The following is an 18018-nucleotide window of genomic DNA, read 5'->3' as shown; positions in this document are numbered from 1 at the left end:
AATTATCTAAGTGAACCCCACCATCATGCCCACCCACAAGAATGGGGTTCTGATTAGAATAAGCTATATCCTATGCATGTATAATTTTATCAAAAGGGATTCTACTGTCATGTATTAACTAAGAAGAACCAATAAAATAAAATTAAAAAAAAAAAAACAGGGTCATTTTTAAAGTCAGATTTCTGGTTTCTGGGGGTTTTGGACAACCAAAGAGGATATTTTTCTGAAATCCATTAATATTTCATTGAAACTTTGGAACAACTTGCTTGGTGGGTCCTAATTGCAATGAATAATCCATGGACTCTTGAAATGTAATTCTTCCAAATGAGTATTATAATTAAATTCCAGCCAATCCAGAGGCACTTTTTAAAACATGCTTAAAATTTCCCCAAGCCACTGAGAAAACTGGTTGGTCCAATCATGGAGTGTAAAGGAATATGCTAATTTATGCAAAGACTACTGTTTTAGGAAGGCCTTGCCTGAATTTGAAGCAAACCATCTTCTGAGAAAAACACTTCAGTGATACTGTGGTACTAAGTCATTGAATTTTAAGGAGCTTTTAAATACAAAACATACATTGTGAATGATAAAGTGGCAGTTACTTGAACAAGATTATTTTTTTTTTTCAAAAGGATCTTCTGTGTTGAATATGACAACATTGTATGTCAGCCTTGACACATTTATTTTTGTGAAATTTAGTCTAGCAACAGTATCCTTATACAAGCAAGCAAAGAGGTGCACTACCATTGCTTTTTGTTTGTTTGTTTGTTTTGGTGCTGGGGATGGAACCCACCACATATTGCATGTAAACACATCTACCATGAGCTCTGCCCCTATCTGCACCATTAAGTTTTTTTAATACTAAGGGATTTAGAAACCAATTTTATTTAAACAATTTAAATCTAGGATAATTTTATCCTTTCTCTTTATTGACAGGACTCCTTCGGAACTCACAAACTAATTTAAAATAATTTTAGAACATTTTTGAGACTTACATATGTACTTTTAAAAATAATTGTTCTAATTATACATGAAAGCAGAATGCATTTTGATTCATTATACACAAATGGAGCACCACTTTTCATTTCTCTGGTTTTACACACTGTAGAGTCGCACCATTTGTGCAATTGTACATGTACCTAGGGTAATGATGTCCATCTCATTTCACCATCTTTCCTACTCCCATTTCCCCTCCTCTCCCCTCTATATGTATTATTTGAAGAGTTAGTTACATTCTTGGACATCCTTTACCTATCTTAGATTTTTTTTTTTTTTATATAAAGACAACAAAACTTGGGGCTGGGGATGTGGCTCAAGCTGTAGCGCAGCGCGCTCGCTTGGAATGTGTGCGGCCTGGATTCCATCCTTAGCACCACATACAAACAAAGATGTTGTGTCCGCCAAAAACTAAAAAATAAATAAATAAATATTAAAAATTAAACAAAAAACAACAACAAATGCCTACAAATGTGGGCATTTGTAGTTAATTTAGACTATAGGAACTCTATATATACTAACATAATTAACATTTACTTAAATGCTTTGGATACTAAATGGTTTAGAGAGAAGGTGCAACAATTTGAAATTTAAAACAGGTGGTAATTATACTTGGATCAAAGAGTTTTAAAAGGTTTTGTAGCTTCCTTTTTAAGAATGGGGGTTAAGACAAATTCCACAAATAGAAAAGTAAAAGCTATCTACATAAAGAGAAGACATAAGAGTTGGAGTGTGATTTACTCAGCTCCTCACCTTCATCTTAGTCGCTAGTTTTGTTTTCCTTTTTAATGTTGACATAAAAGTTTCACAGCATTTTGGAATGAAAAAAGGATGTTGCAAAGGAAAGTTTAGTACATTTAAAAGTTAGTATGTTATTTGCCAAATAACTAAGTTAAAAGCTGTGTTGTAGTTTTTAAAAGGTATATGCAAATAAGCATTTTTTTTTTGTCTTTACCCCCTCAACCGAATCAACTAAAACTATAGTGTGTGTGTGTGTGTGTGTGTGTGTGTGTCTGCGCGCGCGCGCGCGCGCAAGGCGCCTGCGGAGAATTAGTACGCATCTTGTACATCTTTAGGGGAAAAAAAAAAAAAAAAGACCAAATAACCTGTTTCTTAAATAAACCCCAATACCTTCCAAAGTTATAATCTCAAAGGAAACAGGAATTGGCAGTCTTGGAGCTTGATTTAAAAAAAATTTTTTTTTAATTAAAAAATTGTAATCTCCACATTTTTTGCCAGGCGAGAACCGAAGTTTGGAGGTAGACGAGCAGGCGAGCCGTTTGCCCGGGCGCAGAGCATGAAGGCCGGGCGGGCGCGGGGAGCGGGCGCCCGCCGCCCGGCGCGGGGGTGAGCGAGAGAGAGAGCGGAGCGCGTGTGGCCGGCGCCGCTCGGCCGGGAGCTCCCGCGCCCGCGCCCCGCGCCCCGCGCCTGCCGCCGCCGCCGCCGCCGCCCCTGGTGCGATGGCGCAGAAACCCCGTTGACAAGGCACTGCTTTTTCATGACGGTGAGTTTCCCTTTGAGTGTATTATAATTTTGTGATAAAAATTTCAAGGAGAAAAAAAAAAACACACAACCTCCTTCCTCTGCCTCTTTCCTTCGGGGAGGGAAAAAGCGAGAGAGGGGGGGCTGGAGATCTATCTCCAGACAGAAAAGAAAGAGGAGCAAATTAAACACCGAGTTGCCAAAACCAGGATATTAGGTTTCAGCCCAGAGAGCTATTGGCTAAGGCTGTGTTTTTTTTTTGGGGGGGGGGTGGGTTTGTGGGTGGGTGATGGTGGTGGTGGGTGGATGTTTAATGGACACGGAGAAAAGGGGAATCGAGTGTTTATGCCTTTCCCAGCGCCGGCGGGGCCCCGGGAAGACCAAGTTCAGTGTCGCGGGCGGGGGCGCAGGCGGGCAGGGGGCGGCGGGGCCGGGCCGGGGGCGCCTCGGCGGGGTGGGGGCCTCGGCGCTTTTTTCTTTTTTTTTTTCTCTCCTTTTCCGCGGATGCAAATTTCTGGATTGGGGAGAGGGAGAGGCCGGGAAGGGGGTGGCGTGGCGGTTGGTGGTGGGGAGGGGAGGGGAAGGAAGCCTTTTAATGACTCATTGATTGAGCCGGTTTAAAATTAGTTGTGTGCGCGAGTGTGAGTGTGTTTTCCGCCCCCCGGAGCCGCCGGGAGCTGGGAAGGAGGGAGCGGGGCTCGGAGAGGGGAGGACAGCGCGGCGGGGCCGCAAGCAGGGGGCAGGGAGGGCCTGGAGTGACGGCAGGCGAGCAAGAAAAATAAGCTTTTCCAATCTCCTCCCCTCGGTTTTTCCCCCCCTCGTTTCTTTTCTCTCTCGGAAGCTCTTGGGTGTGAATCGCATTTTCTTTCTTCTCAGCAAAATGGACCCCGCGTCGGGGGAGGGGAGAGAAGAGGGTGGGGAGGGAGGCGGCGGCGGCGGCTGGAACCGGGTTTATTTTTCATTCTGGCTTCCTCCTTCCCGCCGCATCTGAGGGCGGCCGCGGCACGGAGAGCAGGAGGGCCTCAGTCGGGCCGCGGCGTGGAGAGCTCAGGCCGGCCAACCACCCGGCCCCAGCCCGCGGCGCGCACCTGCCGGCGGGACTGCCCCTTCCCGGTCGCCTTGCTGCTTGGCCCCGAAGCACCGCCGAGACCCTGAGCCGGGCCGGGCCGGGCCGAGCCCCCGCGCCGCGCGGAGGACCCGCGGCCGACCCGCGGCCCAGGCAGGCGCCTCCTGCGCGGCCCACGCTGTCCGGCCGGCTGAAAGAGACCAGAGGCAGTGGCGGCGATTTTTTGGCCGAGAGTGCGCGAACCCGATGCCGCTCGCGCCTCGGAGTGGCCCAGAATGCGGGATCTTGGGGGTGGGGGGTGGGGGGTTGGAAGGCGCTAAGATGGCGCTGAGCCTGGCCTGTCGCCAGGGCTGGTGGCGCAGTTGCTCGGCGGGCGCCATCTTCCCTCGCGGCGCGGGCGGCGCCCTCCGTGGTCGCCTCACCTGCCCGGGCGCCGCGACGTCCGGGGCCAGGCGGAGCGGAGCTGCGCGCGGGGCGCTGAGTTCTGTAGATGGGACCGGGGCCACGCAGCCCTCGCCGTCCCCACACCCCTAGACCCAAAATACCAGGCCGCCTGCTGGCTGTGGGAAGGGGCTGGGGCGGCGACTTGCTCGATCCCACAGGTTCCTGAGGGGAAAAGTGACCCGAGGGCGACTTCGCGGCTGATGGGTTTCCTCCCTAATCTCCGCATCCCCCTGGTCAAATTGGAGGTGAAGAGTTCCTGCCTTCTCTCCTAAGGCCAGACACGGCGGCTTTGTTTTCTCTGGCCGGGCTGGAGGGCCGGGTATTAAAGCTTTTCCTTCATCCTTTTCCAGTTATTGAGAGTAGGCAAAGCCGGTTACAAAATTAAAAACAAACAGCAACAAAAGGACAGTTGGAGACAGTGCCTATCTGCTTTCCAGTAACACGCTGCTCATAGGTACCCTGTGTTTTCTTTTTTGGGTGATTGTAAAAATCCTGGAGATATATTTATTTGGTCAAAATATGGGAAGGTGATGGGTTTTATGATTTTAAACATGGTTTGCTTTGGTATTACTTCAAGTGATAGTGAATTAAAAGTTTCTTAGAACTCCCATCTGAAAACGTTAACTTGCTTTAAACCACTTTTTTCCTTTCCCTTTAAAAGAAGACTGTACCTGAAAGCATCCAAAAATAAGTATCCTTGGGGTAGTAGCTCTATAGTAAAAGGGGTGTATTTGAAGGTCTTAAATTGTTACTGAAAGCCTATAAAGCTCTTATCTCTGTAGAAGTCCGAAGAGTGAATAGTTAAATTCTCATGGAGAAAAGTAATAGTGGCACCAGTAGATGTGTCCATGAACAAGTAGTGAATGTTAGATACCCTTTAACAAAACCCACCATATATTAAACAATCTACTCTATGCCAGGAACTGTGTTTGGTGCTTTATATAATTCTGTTTATTACATCATCCCTGAAATATTGATCTTATTATCTGCTTATTAGGAAAGAAATTAATGTTCATAGAAATGGCCTGATTGTTCAAGTTCTTGCCATTTTAAGTGCTAAAATCCACATTGAATTCCAAAAGCTTTTGATTTACACCCATGATTTCCTAGTCTGACAGAATCAACTGGGGAGATGTTTTTAAAATATAGATTTGTATCATTATTTGCTAGGATCAGTTGTGTCCTTTTAATAATGTGTTAGGCAATCTCAGTTTTAACCTCTGACTCCCAACTTCATTACAACCCTAACCCCCTCCAGGACTGAAATTCTGCTCAGGACCCTCTAATTTGAATAGGAGCCTATTATCCAAAGCTTTTCAAGTGATTTCACTTGAAATGTATTTGTAATATACTGTATTGACTGTGTTCCTTTTTGAATTGGAACATGGGAATTAAGGTCTATATCATTTTGAGTTTTGCACAGTATACTTCACATTATTCTCATTTTTATTTTTCTCCTGGCTGTTTGTCAAGTCTTGAAATTATTATCTTGTAGAATAAGGCTTAGGTATTCTGCGATTTTAAAGTCAGTACATTTTAAAAAGTAGATTTTCTCATTCTTTTGAGAAGTTATATAACATATGGGTGTCTTGAGTCTAGCCAAACTATCTAGTCAAGACAACTGTGTAACTAAAATAGACTTGCATCCAAGATTTATACAGGAATTAGGAATAGAGTAGAAAAGACACTGAAATAAAGACCTAGAGATAAATCCTTATAGGAAAGGATTGTTTCCTGAATTTTGAATTGTAGACATATCTTTTGGGTTTTGGAAAGTAGGATGGGCAAATCATTCTAAACATGAAACCGAATAACAGTATGAATAAAAACAGTTCAGGAAGAAACACCTAGAACAGGTGATGACCTGACTAAAATGAGAACCTGGTCAAGTAATGGGGTCTAACTCCAGAGCAAAGATCATGTGTTTCCTTCTTTTGTGCTAGCTCTTCTTTTTTGTTCTCAAATTACAGTTACGTTTTATAATCATTAAGGAGAATGGATTTTCATTAGGGTAGTAGAATGTTTTGTTTTGGTTTGGGGTACTAGGGATTGAACCCAGTACCTCACATACATGCTAAGCAGCACAATACTGCTGAGTTACACTCCCAGCTCTTGTTTTTTCTTTTTTTCCCCTTCTCATTTGTTTAGACAGGGTGTTGCTATGTTACCTAGACTGATCTTGAACTCTTAAAATTAAAGTGATCCCCTACATTTTGGGGGTGTGGTGGCAGATCAGAAGTTCCAGGTCAGCTTGGGCAATTTAGGGAGGTCCTGGCTCAAAATAAAAAGATTTAAAATGGTGGAGGGAAATGGGAGTGTAATAGTGGTATAGTGCTTACCTAGCATGTGCAAGGTCTTGTATTTAATTCCCAATATGATAGAAATGGAAAAACCAACCTAAATTTTTCATGTAGATGTCAGAATTACACCATCTTAGTAGGTAGTATGTCCACATTGCTCTTTCCTGTTTGAAAATTTTTGTAAGGCACAACTGTTGAATGCCTATGTGCAGTCTACATCAGTCTGATCACTGAGTGGGTGGAGTGCCAGGTTTTTTTTAATTTTCTGGCATTTCCTCCCTTGTTTTTCATGGAAAATGCCAAAGTAATTGCAACCTTTGACTAAAATCCAATAAAGCTTGAAATAAGGCAGTGTAGAGGGGAAAAGCTGTATTTAAAAGTAGGCTTTAGAGGAATTCAAGACAGGATATCTGCACTTGGGATTTACAGCATAATTGGGAAGAGAGAAAACACAACCGAGGTAATTACAGATTAAGAAAAACTTAAGAAGTGCCTGGTGGATCTAAAAGAGTGTATTAGAACAGACCATTTTGGCTAGTAAGGGTCAAGAACAGTTTCTTAGAAGAGGTGACATTGGAGCTGAGACTTGAAACACAAGCTTGTGCTAACCATGTGAAAAACTGGGGCTGTCTTTCAGGCTCAGGCCTGTGAAAAGTGTAAAGACCTGAAGGCAGGGCATTAGACTGAAGGGAAGGCTCCTGGGAACAAGGGGAGAATGGAATGAGATGACTTTGGAAAGCTTCTGCAGGGTCTCTTGTATTAGGCCATAGAGGGATTTTTAGATTTTACTGGGATGACAATGAGATGCTATTGAAGGATTTTAATTAGGGTAGTGGTATGTTTTGTTTTGGTTTTGGGTACTAGGGATTGAACCCAGTACCTCACACACATGCTAAGCATCACAATACTGCTGAGTTACACTCCCAGCCCTTGTTTGTTTTCTTTCTTTTCTTCTCCTTCTCATTTGTTTAGACAGGGTGGTATTATGTCACCCAGGCTGATCTTAAACTCTTAAGAAGTTAAAGTGATCCCTGGCTTCAGCTTCCCTGGTGCTATGGGCAGGCACCACCTGTGGGCAAGCATCACCCACCCTGCTCCTGTTTTTGTTTTTCAAGTTTTAAGCTCCTGTTTTGCTCCTGTCTGCTGTGTGGAGGAAGAGAAGAAGCAGAGAGGGAAGTTAGGTTATTGCAACATTCAACCCCAAACCAATGGTATCTTAGGCAAGTAGAGTGGCAATGAAGATAGAGAAGAGTAGATGGCAGGTTTCAAATATACTTTAGAGATGGAATCAAAAGGCTTTACATAATGAGTTGGCTCTGGAAAAGAGGAAGAGGAATCAAGGATGCCTTTAGGCTTTTGTCTAAATCTAAGGTGACTGATGGTTCCATTTGCTGGTTGGAGAAAACTGGAAGAGGAATAGGTGGTTGGAGGTAGGTAAAAAGTTCTTGTGGAATCTGTTGTTTCAAATATTCTTGTGAATATCCAAAGGGAGAGTCAGGTGGACAGCGAATACTTGAGTTGAGCTGAGAGGAGAGGTCTAGACTGGACATAATGTTGGGAGTCTCTAGTGCGCAGATGGTATGATATGGAACTAGCTGAGATCACTTGTGAACATAGAGGCCTTAAGATCAAGCCCTAAACACTTTTAATGACTATAGGTTAAGTCAAGGAGATTGAAAAGGCTCAACCATTAAAGTGGGAGAATAAGTATTTTATCCTTCAAGAAAGAGGGAATAGTTACCTTCATAAAATGCTGCTGAAAAGTAAGGATAGGGAAATGTCCATTTGGCTTTGGCAATGTTGGGTGACTGTTTTAATAAATAGTGGTATATGAGGATGGAAGCCAGATTGGGATGTGTTAAAGAGAGAATGGGAAGTGAGGTGAATGCTGTGAGGAGAGAAATAGCACAGCAGTGATGAGGGATGGGTACAAAGAGATGGCTTTTTGTTGTTGTTTCCTTGTTTCTTTTTGTGGTGTTGGAGGATTGAACCCTGGCCTTGTGCATGCTAGGCATAGATAAGTGCTCTACCATTGAGCTATTCTTTCAACCCAAGGAAGAATACTTAAAAAAAAAAAATGGTGGGAGATAAAGGAACATTTTCAAATAGGCTAAGAATACCTAATAGGGAGATTAATGCAGAAGAGAGAGGAAAGTACCAAAATGCACAGAATTATTTCTTTTTAAATATTTATTTTTTAGTTATAGGTGGATACAATATCGTTATTTTTAAAAATTTTTATGTGGTGCTGAGGATCAAACCCAGTGCCTCACACATACTAGGCTCTACCTCTGAGCTACAACCCCAGCCCCAAATGCACAGAATTCTTAAGAAAGTGGAAAGAATTCAGAACGTAAGAAGAGGTTTTGCCTATGGTGGGTACAAGATGACTTACTGCATAGTAGGGGAGAAGGCAGAGAAATATGGGCAAAGTGCAAGGAGATCTATAAATGGAGGCAGAATATAGGACTTTACATTCTGATGGCTTCTGTTTTCTCAGTGAAGCTGGAGGCAAGGCCAGCAACTTAAAGTAAAGGAAGAAGGGGTAGTGACTGGTTTCAGGAGAAATGGACACCTCACCTTGGGCAGCAGGACAAGGAACTCAGTGGGAAGCAAGAAGGTAGGATTGTTGGGTGGTGTTGAATGTCTGGCTGTGTCTTGGAGTCATGAATTTGAAGTGGAACTAATCAGCCAAGCTATGTGTATAATTTTCCGTGAGCAATGTTCAGCTGTTGAAAAGGGCAGCAAAGAGCAGGCAGTTGATGGGTTTAACTAAGATTGGAGATTTTCCCTGCAGATGTGACAGAGGTAGGGAGGTGCTAGGGAATTGAGAGAGTTGCAGGAGGGTGACTTCAATGATGAGTCCTGGAATGTTAGGTGGGCAGCAAAACAGGAAGATATTGGGGATGGGGGCATTTGACCATGAAAATCACTGTGGTTAAAAATGAATTACTGGAGGGCTGGGGATGTGGCTCAAGTGGTATCGCACTTGCCTAGCATGCGCGAGGCACTGGGTTCGATTCTCAGCACACTTAAAAAAAATAAATTAAAAAAAAGAGTTACTGGATTTAACTCATTATTTTAGAGGTTTAATTTGGGATAATGAAAAAATTCTGGAGCTGGATAGTAGGTTACACAGCACAGTCAATGTACTTAATGCCTCTGAACTGTATGTTAAAGATGGTTAAAACAGTATTTTTTTTTTAGTTGTCAATGGACCTTTATTTTTTTTATATGCAGTGCTGAGAATCAATGTCTCAATGATTTTTGTTGTTGTTGTTGTTGTTACCATGTACTTCACACATGGTAGGCAAGAGCTATACTACTGAACCAAACCCCAGCCCCCACAGTAGTAGATTTTATGATATATTTTGTCACAATAAAAAGGAATTTACATTTTGTTTATTTTTGATGCTGGGGATTGAATCGAGGAGTGTTATACACTGAGCTATGTCCTCAACCTTTTTGGAAAAAAAAATTTTTTTTGGTACTGTAGATTGATCCCAGCAGTGCTTAATCACTGAGCCACATCCCCAGCCTTTTTTTATTTTTTTATTTTGAGACAGAGTCTTGCTAAGTTGCTTAGGGCCTCACTGAGTTGCTGTGGCTAGCTTTGAACTTGTGTTCCTACTGCTCAGTCTCCCACACTGCTGGGATTACAGGTGTGTGCCCACTATGCCTGGCCCTTTTTTTAAATTTTTTTTTTCGAATTTTGATAACAGGGTTTCATAAAGTTCTGAGACTTGCCTTGAACTTACTTCCTTTCTTTTTTTTTTTTTTCCTATACTAGGGATTGAACCCAGGAGTTTTCTACCTCTGAGCTACATCCCTAGTTAGGGTATTTTTGTTTTTTCAGGTTTTATTTTGAGACAGGGTCTCACTGAATTGCCAGGGCTGGGATTACGGGCATGTGCCACCATACCTGGTTATGAATTACCTTTTAAGAATTTAGCACTTGCACTTTTATGGCAGATACAGATATTATTGCATAATACTTCATACTCATTATATAATACTGTATTTTCCACAGAAGACAGTTCATTTAGGAATCAAATCTCATAAACTACTGAGATGAAAGAGAAAGTGTCTCCTCTTATTATTTTACCAAACTTGAATGTGCTCTACAGTCATCTATAAACAGATTCTGGAATAGGGTGTGAACATCTTATATTATTTGTTTTCCTGTTTACTGATTTGTCTAAGCCTTTAGCATAGCATTTAAAACAAGCTGGGCACTCAGTAAACATTTGTGGACTGAATACCCTAGGGAACCTAGGTAGAGAAAAATGATGAGAACCAAAAGAAAAACAGTTTGTCTAGATAGGTGGAGATCAGCAATGCCTTCAATTAAAGGGATCTGTGAGGAAAAAAACTAGGAAGACCATTGGATGTGGCAGCTATTGTTAGTGTTTGACATTCTGACCTCTGCATATGATGGGGGAAAAAATCAGATTATAGGGCACAGAGGAAGTATGTTGAGAATTTTTTAAAAATTTGAGACAGGGTCCCATTAAATTGCTGAGACTGACCTTGAATTTGTAATCTTTCCAGAAGCCTCAGTCTCCTGAGTCTCTGGAATCACAGATATGTACCACCACACCCAGTTGAGAAAATAATTTTTTAAAGATCTGAATAATGCCAGGTGAAAGTGTCTAGTATTTGCCTTAGCTAACTTTCTCTTTCTTTCCTCTTTGAATCTGCAATTCACTTTTTCATGAAGTTCCTGTTCCCAGAATTGGCTACAAACTAATTGTAAAGTGAAATTAGGAGAATGGAGTAGCTGATAGAATTCAAAATAAATGTCTACAATGCTCACTGAAAAGATCCATTGTCATTTTAAAAGCAATTGTTTAAGGAGAGAGGAGCAAATCTGTGGAAAGTATCATATAGGTGTGGGTGGAATCGGGTAAAAGAAATGGTGCTTGGCTCAGTGAGGCAGCATGATTTAAGCACATTCCAAATCCATCTGCATGGCATGCTTCTCTCGATGGATAATGTTCTGTAGTAGAAGTGGGAAAGATGGAGAGTGAGGAAGCTGGCAAAAAGGTGATGGGGTTGGGGATGAGCATGAGAAGGGAGAGCTGACAGAAGAGGAGTGCCATTGTGAACTTGACCAGAGCCTCAAGGTGGAAGCACTGCAGCGGCACCTGGCTGGTTGGGGTGGAGCCCAGGGTGCGCTGTGCTGAGGTGGCTTGCCCCTGTAGTGTGTTTCAAGAGAGTTGCTGCTGTAGACAGAGGCTGCATAGGAAGGTGGAAGAAACCTGGAGCAACTAACTGGCTTTGGTCTGTTTTTCCCTCCCTGCCTCTTGTATTTTCATTCCCAGTACTGAGACTTCACTGTACCGCATCTACTTAATTATACCCAGATTCTCCTAAATCCTAACCAACTTTATAAAGTTGTGGCTTGTTTAATTATAAATTTCTGTTTAATAAAGCTGTGAAATTGAACATTTTCTGTTTTTGTGGGTTCTTTGACTCTCTCATTTGCAAACACATTAAATGCTTATATTATCTGAAATTAAAGTCCTGAACCTGAGTATACAAGGAAATAAGGAAATACATGTTCCCTTTCTAGAAATGGCTTTTATTGCAGTTCAACCAAAATTCAGATTGCTCTCTTGTATCATCAGGAATTAAACTTTGTGTCCTGACCTGCAATTGAAGCATTATCACAAGGAAGAAAGTGGAAGGAAAGAGAAATACTATCATTAAACTTTTACACTGTTTCAGAACCTGGTGGATATTTAATAAATAATTCTCACTGTTACCCTATAGAGTAAGTTTTAGCTTTAGTTTTATACATTAAGTAATAAGCTTAGAAAAAATAGGTTAATTTGTCTGAGGTCACATTACTAAAGGGCATACTTGGCATAAACCCAAAAAGCTTTTTTTTTTTTTGTTCGGGGGTGGCGGGGATACCAAGGATTGAATCCAGGGGCACTCAACCACTTAGCAACATCCCCAGCCATTTTAAAATAGTTTATTTAGAGACAGGGTCTCACCAAGTTGTTTAGGACCTCACTATGAGAATTTTATGATTTTAGAAATTGTGAAATTTCTCCAGGTGTGATTGCACAGACATGTACCACTACATATTTTCTATGGATTCTTTTTTAATATTTATTGTTTAGTTGTAACTGGACACAATAGGTTCATTTTTTATTTATTTTTATGTAATGCTGAGGATAGAACCCAGGGCCCCCGCACATGCTAGTCGAGCGCTCTACCAATGAGCCACAATCTTAAGCCCTCTATGGATTCTTGAATATACTGATGCTGACCACAGCTCTTGAGCATTATATGCTCCCTGAACTGTTGGAGGTAGTTCGTGAATGGTCCATGCACCACCACAAGAACTAACTTTAAGTTTACCTCCTTGCCAGATGAGGTCCAACTTTCTTTATTAGTTATTGCTAATAACTCTAATTTGGGAAGATGAGGAATTTCAAAATCTGGTGGGAAGCATAATATGGGAGAGAATTTAAATTTTTTTTATATAAATACAAACATTTTGGACATAGCCAAGGAGTATTGAGACTGCTATTTTATGTATTAAAGTGGACTATCCTGTGCCAGGCACAGTGGTGCATGCTTGTAATTCTATCTGCCCAGGAGAAGGATTGCAAGTTCAACGCTATCCTGGGTAATTAAGTTGAGACCCTGTCTCAATGATTTTTTGTTTGTTTTCCTTCACGGTGCTAGGGATCAAACACAGAGCCTCATACTTGGTAGAAAATCACATACCAATGAGGCCACATCCCCAGTCCAAGAGACCCTGTCTCAAAATAAAAAATAAAAATGTAGTTTAGTGGTAGAGTTGCCCCTGGATTTAATCCCCAATACAGGGGGTGGGGGGAATTTACTGCACTTTGTCATAGCTGGCTGGTATTCTACCAACTGAACATATTTGTGCATTAAAGTTGATTTCTTATGAGTTAGCTTGCTGTCCATACTGAATTTTAACCATTTTGAGCATGGTAAAAGATCTACAGTATCATACAATGATGATTTTAGATTACTTAATAAAAATGAATACTTATAAGAAAATATATGAATGTTCAAGTGAGAAAATAAAATGAACTACCTTTAAAAGCTGCCTGCAATACATTTCATATATGATCCCTTTTATTATAACTTAAAAAGATCAATTGGTCTATTTTCTTGGTAAAGTAAAAGTTGTTTTTGATTTTGTGTGTTTTGATTTAAAAGTACTTCTTGGATTTAAAATAAATGCTGCTATTCTAGATTTTTTAAAACTTTGATGTTTCCTAAGGAAACATATACTTAGAATATATATATATACTTAGTATATTGGAACTAAATATACTTAGAAATAGATTGATTTATTCTTATTTCCTATTTGTATTCTGATTCTCCAGATCTATGAGAATTTTATGATTTTAGAAATTGTGAAAGTCCAACCCCTTTTCTCAAGGTGTGATTGCACTTAAGATTTATAAATGGGACATGTTTAGAGCTGCTTATAGTAATCGGCTTAAAGGTAGCTTTTTTTTTTTTTTTTTAACTATTTTACTTTAGAAGCCTATGTCTGAAACAAAGTCTGACTTTTGTTTTTAGTTGTTGATGAACCTTTATTCATTTATTTATATTCGGTGCTGAGAATCGAACCCAGTGACTCACACATGCTAGGCAAGCATTCTACCCCTGAGCCACACCCCAGCACCCCCACACCTTTTTTTTTTTTTTTAAGTATTTTATTAGTTGTTGATGAACTTATTTTATTTGTTTGTATGTGGTGCTGAGAATCGAACCCAGTGCTAGGCAAGAGCTCTATCAGTGAGCCACAACCCCAGCCCCACCTTTTTTTTTTTTTTTTTTTTTTTTGACACAGGATTTTACAGAGTTGCCAAGGCTGGCTTAAACTTGTCATCCTCCTGCCTCCGTCTCCCAAGTGACTGGGATTACAGGCATGTGCCACCATACATGGATAACCATATTATTTGTAAAAGGCAGGGAGGGCCATAAGTAAATGTAAAATAGCATATTATATAAAATATGTAGAATGTATCACAGAAAATTTGATTATCTTTGTTATGTGATAAATTTTGAGTATAGTCAACCCTTCATATCTGTGGGTTCTGTGTCTGTGGATTCAGCCACAGCCCCAGCCCTTATTTTGAAGTTAATTTAGATGCATAATCAATTAAGAAAATGCATAAATCTTGGGGCTGGGGTTGTGGCTGTGTGGCAGAGCACTCGCCTAGCATGTGTGAGGCACTGGGTTCCATCCTCAGTACCACATATAAATAAATAAATAAATAATAAAGGTAATCAACAACTAAAAAAAATTTAAAAAAAAGAAAATGCATAAATCTTAAAGAGATATGCTTATTTATCTTTCCCTCACATAATTACTAAGAAAATAATGTATGAACTATAGACCAATGACTGAGAAGATTTGCATTTAATGTTACAATATTGACCAGTGTATTTTCTTTTTCTTTTTTTTTTAGTTGTAGGTGGACACAATCCCTTTATTTTATTTTTATGTAGTGCTGAGGATCAAACCCAGTGCTTCATGCATGCTAGGTGAGTGCTCTTCCACTGAGCCACAGCTCCAGCCCCTAGCCAGTATATTTTTTAAAAATATGCACTTTAGCCAGGAACAGTGGTGTGCAACTACACCCCCATCTACTTGGGAGGCTGATGCAGGAGGATCACTTGAACCCAGGAATTCAAAGCCTGTCTGGGCAACATAGTGAGACCTTGTCTCAAAACAACAACAACAACAACCACTTTGGTTATGCAGAACAAAATAAATATTAAAGAGATAAGCCAATGCCTTAATGTAAACAAAATAATCTTGTTTTATAAGTATGTGTGTAATATGAATTTAGAACAATTGTTTATTGGCACATAATTTCTCCAGTACAGTATATTTTCTCTGTTATAGTTAGAAGCGTCCCCACTAAACTTTATCTTATTTTGTTTTATTTTTTATTTACTTTTGTAATATTGGGGATTAAACTTACTGATGCCCTCTATCCCTGAGCTACATCCCAGCCCTTTTTATTATTTTGAGACAGTCTCACTAAGTTCCCAGGATGGCCTCAAATTTGTGATCTTCCTGCCTCAAAATCCCAAGTTGTTGGGATTACAAGTGTGCACCACCATGCCCAACTGAAGTTTATGCTATTTTAGATTAAAAAGTGACATAAAATCTATTTGATATTAACCTTATTTTTGTCATGCTACATAAATCTCCAATTCATAATTGTTATTTAATATATAGTCTGTGTTTCAAATGTTCTAATTTTTCTGAATGTTATACTGCTTCCCAGAATACTTCTTTGCTGGTTTTTGATTTTGCTCTTGGTGCTGGGGATCAAACTCAGAGCTGCATGCATGCAAGGCATACACTCTACCACTGAATTATACCTGAGCTCAGAATGCTGCTTTTCTAAGTGGAGTGTCTCATTTTGAAACAGTATTACTGTAGCTGTCAGTTCTGAAAGAAAAAGGCGCTGAACTGATATTTCATCATCAAATATATATTTATCTATTTTGTGGTGCTGGAGCTGGAACCCAGGGTATCACATATACTAAGCAAGTACTGTACCATTGAACCATACTACCATTTTCATCAAATATTTATTCAATATTAATTTTTTTTAATATTTAAGGTGGACACAGTATCTTTATTTTATTTTTATGTGGCGCTGAGAATCGAACCCAGTGCCTCATGCATACTAGGTGATCGCGCTACCACTTGAGCCACATCCCCAGCCCCTTCAATATTAATTTTATGCACAGCACTTAGTACAGGGGTACATAATCTAGGTAGGCGGATAACATGTACCCAGAAAACTCAATATATAATGAGTACTAAATGAATGATACAGGTGAAAACAAAAGAGAAAGACTTGACTGAAGTGGTGTTAGGGCATCCATCCATCCATCCCCTCAGCAAATATTATTAAGTAACTCATGTGTGCCACATGTCTCTACAGATAAGCCTCCCAGGATACACTACCCTGCTCTCATGGGGAAAACAGAGTAAACCTAAGTAAACCTTGTAATATGCTATAGGTTTGAAAATAAAGCAAAAAAACCAACAACAACAAAAAAAAAAAACAGGGAACTCTAGTAGTTAAGAAGATAGTCACAGTAGATCTTTCAGCAGAGTGTTAAAGGAAGTCATGGGCAAGCCTGAGAATATCTGGAAGAATGACATTCCAGGCAGAGAGCAACCAGTAAAAGGTTGGAAACTTGCCAGGCGTGGTGGCGCATGCCTGTTAATCCCAGTGGTTAGGGAGTCTGAGGCAGGAGGTTTGGGAGTTCAAAGTCAGCCCCAGCAAAAGTGAGGCACTAAGCAACTCAATGAGACCCTGTCTTTAAAAAAAAATACAAAATAGTGCTGGGGATGTGGCTCAGTGGTTGAGTGCCCCTGAGTTCAATCCCCGGTAATCCTGCCCCCATAAAAAGAACTGGAAACTTGATCAAGTCTAGTAAGTTCTGGGTGTGACAACTCAGAATGGCTGGAAAAGGGCAGACAGCATTTATGTAGGCTGATACAGGTACTCACAGTTGAGCATAGAAAAGGAATTTGCCTTTTTACAATGAGGGACATGTTGATTCATTAAAAGGTTTTGATTATGTTTTAAAAGGTCACGCTGTAGATTGGGTTGAGGATAGATTGTAGGAAAAAAGAACAAAAGCAGGGACCCCAAGTAAGAAATGACAATGACTTGAACTAGAGAGGTCAGATACTGGTTGGATATGTGGTTGGATATTGGTTCTATTTTGAAAGGCCAGCCAGTGGCATTTCCTGATGAGCTGCTGCAGGATATAAGGGAATGAGCCATTGAGATAGATTACATATAGGGAATGGAATAGGAACTGAGTCCAAAGGAGAAAGAGGGTGTATTGACCAGAAGAAGATGGCAGAAGCAGAAGAATTTAGATGAGAAAGACCACAGTTAGGTGATGATTATATGAGAGGGGATGACAATGAGAAAGTTTCTTAGCATTCAGTGAAGTTCATTAAAAAAAAAAAAGGGGGGGGGGGAGCAGGGAAAGTAAGCCAGGCATAGTGGAAGCACACCTGGGTTTAATTCTCAGTGGAAGAGAGGGGTGGGGTTGGGGGGAGGCCAGGAAGGGAGGGATATTGGAATTAGTTTGTGAAATGCCTTGAACATAAACAGATTTGAAATTTTCCTCATGTATTAAAAAAAATCATGAAGATTTCCAATTGAGGCAATGATTTGACTTAAAAAAACACATTTGTAGTTAATAGTAGCTTTGAAGTTGGTTATAGTAGTTTGAGACTACTCTGCTAAGGAGGCTGAGGTTAGAGGATTATTTGAGCCCAGGAGTTTGAGGTCAGCCTGGGCAATGTGGCAAAACTCCATGTCTTAAAAAACAAGAAAGATTTTTAGATAGAGTAGTGAGGTTTTTCACTATATAAGAAAGTGTTTTAGGATTCATAGTTGCTATCTTTGGGCATGGGAAATGTTTATAGAAATCAAACTTCCAAAAATTATGTTCCTACCTCAGAAATGGGAATTAGCCTGGGCTCAGAGCCTTAAGTTCATACCTGTATCTTGCTACTTATAAACTCTGCAGTGTTGAACAAGAGTCTTACATTCTCCACAAAATAGGAGTAATGATATATGCTTAGCAAAGTTGCATTAGAAGGATTTGGACTGTGTAAAGGGCTTGGTAGCAGGTGAATACTTAGTAATGTTAACTGCTGTTAACAGTGTTTAT

The 18018-nt window shown here is 40.5% G+C and overlaps 1 protein-coding gene across 1 annotated transcript in view; it reads left to right on the top strand.

The window, feature by feature from the left end:
* The first annotated feature begins 2425 nt into the window (after window positions 1-2425).
* Window positions 2426-18018, top strand: part of Bicral (BICRA like chromatin remodeling complex associated protein) — an 80128-nt gene continuing 64535 nt past the window's right edge. Inside the window, exon 1 of the mRNA XM_076858724.1 lies at window positions 2426-2500. The gene's annotated coding sequence lies outside the window, so the exon portion shown is untranslated. The remainder of the gene's footprint in view (window positions 2501-18018) is intronic.

Source organism: Callospermophilus lateralis, chromosome 6 (assembly GCF_048772815.1).
Source record: "Callospermophilus lateralis isolate mCalLat2 chromosome 6, mCalLat2.hap1, whole genome shotgun sequence".
NCBI lineage: Eukaryota > Metazoa > Chordata > Mammalia > Rodentia > Sciuridae > Callospermophilus > Callospermophilus lateralis.
The sequence above is the reverse complement of the archived record's forward strand: the minus strand, read 5'-3'. Positions and strand labels throughout refer to the sequence as shown.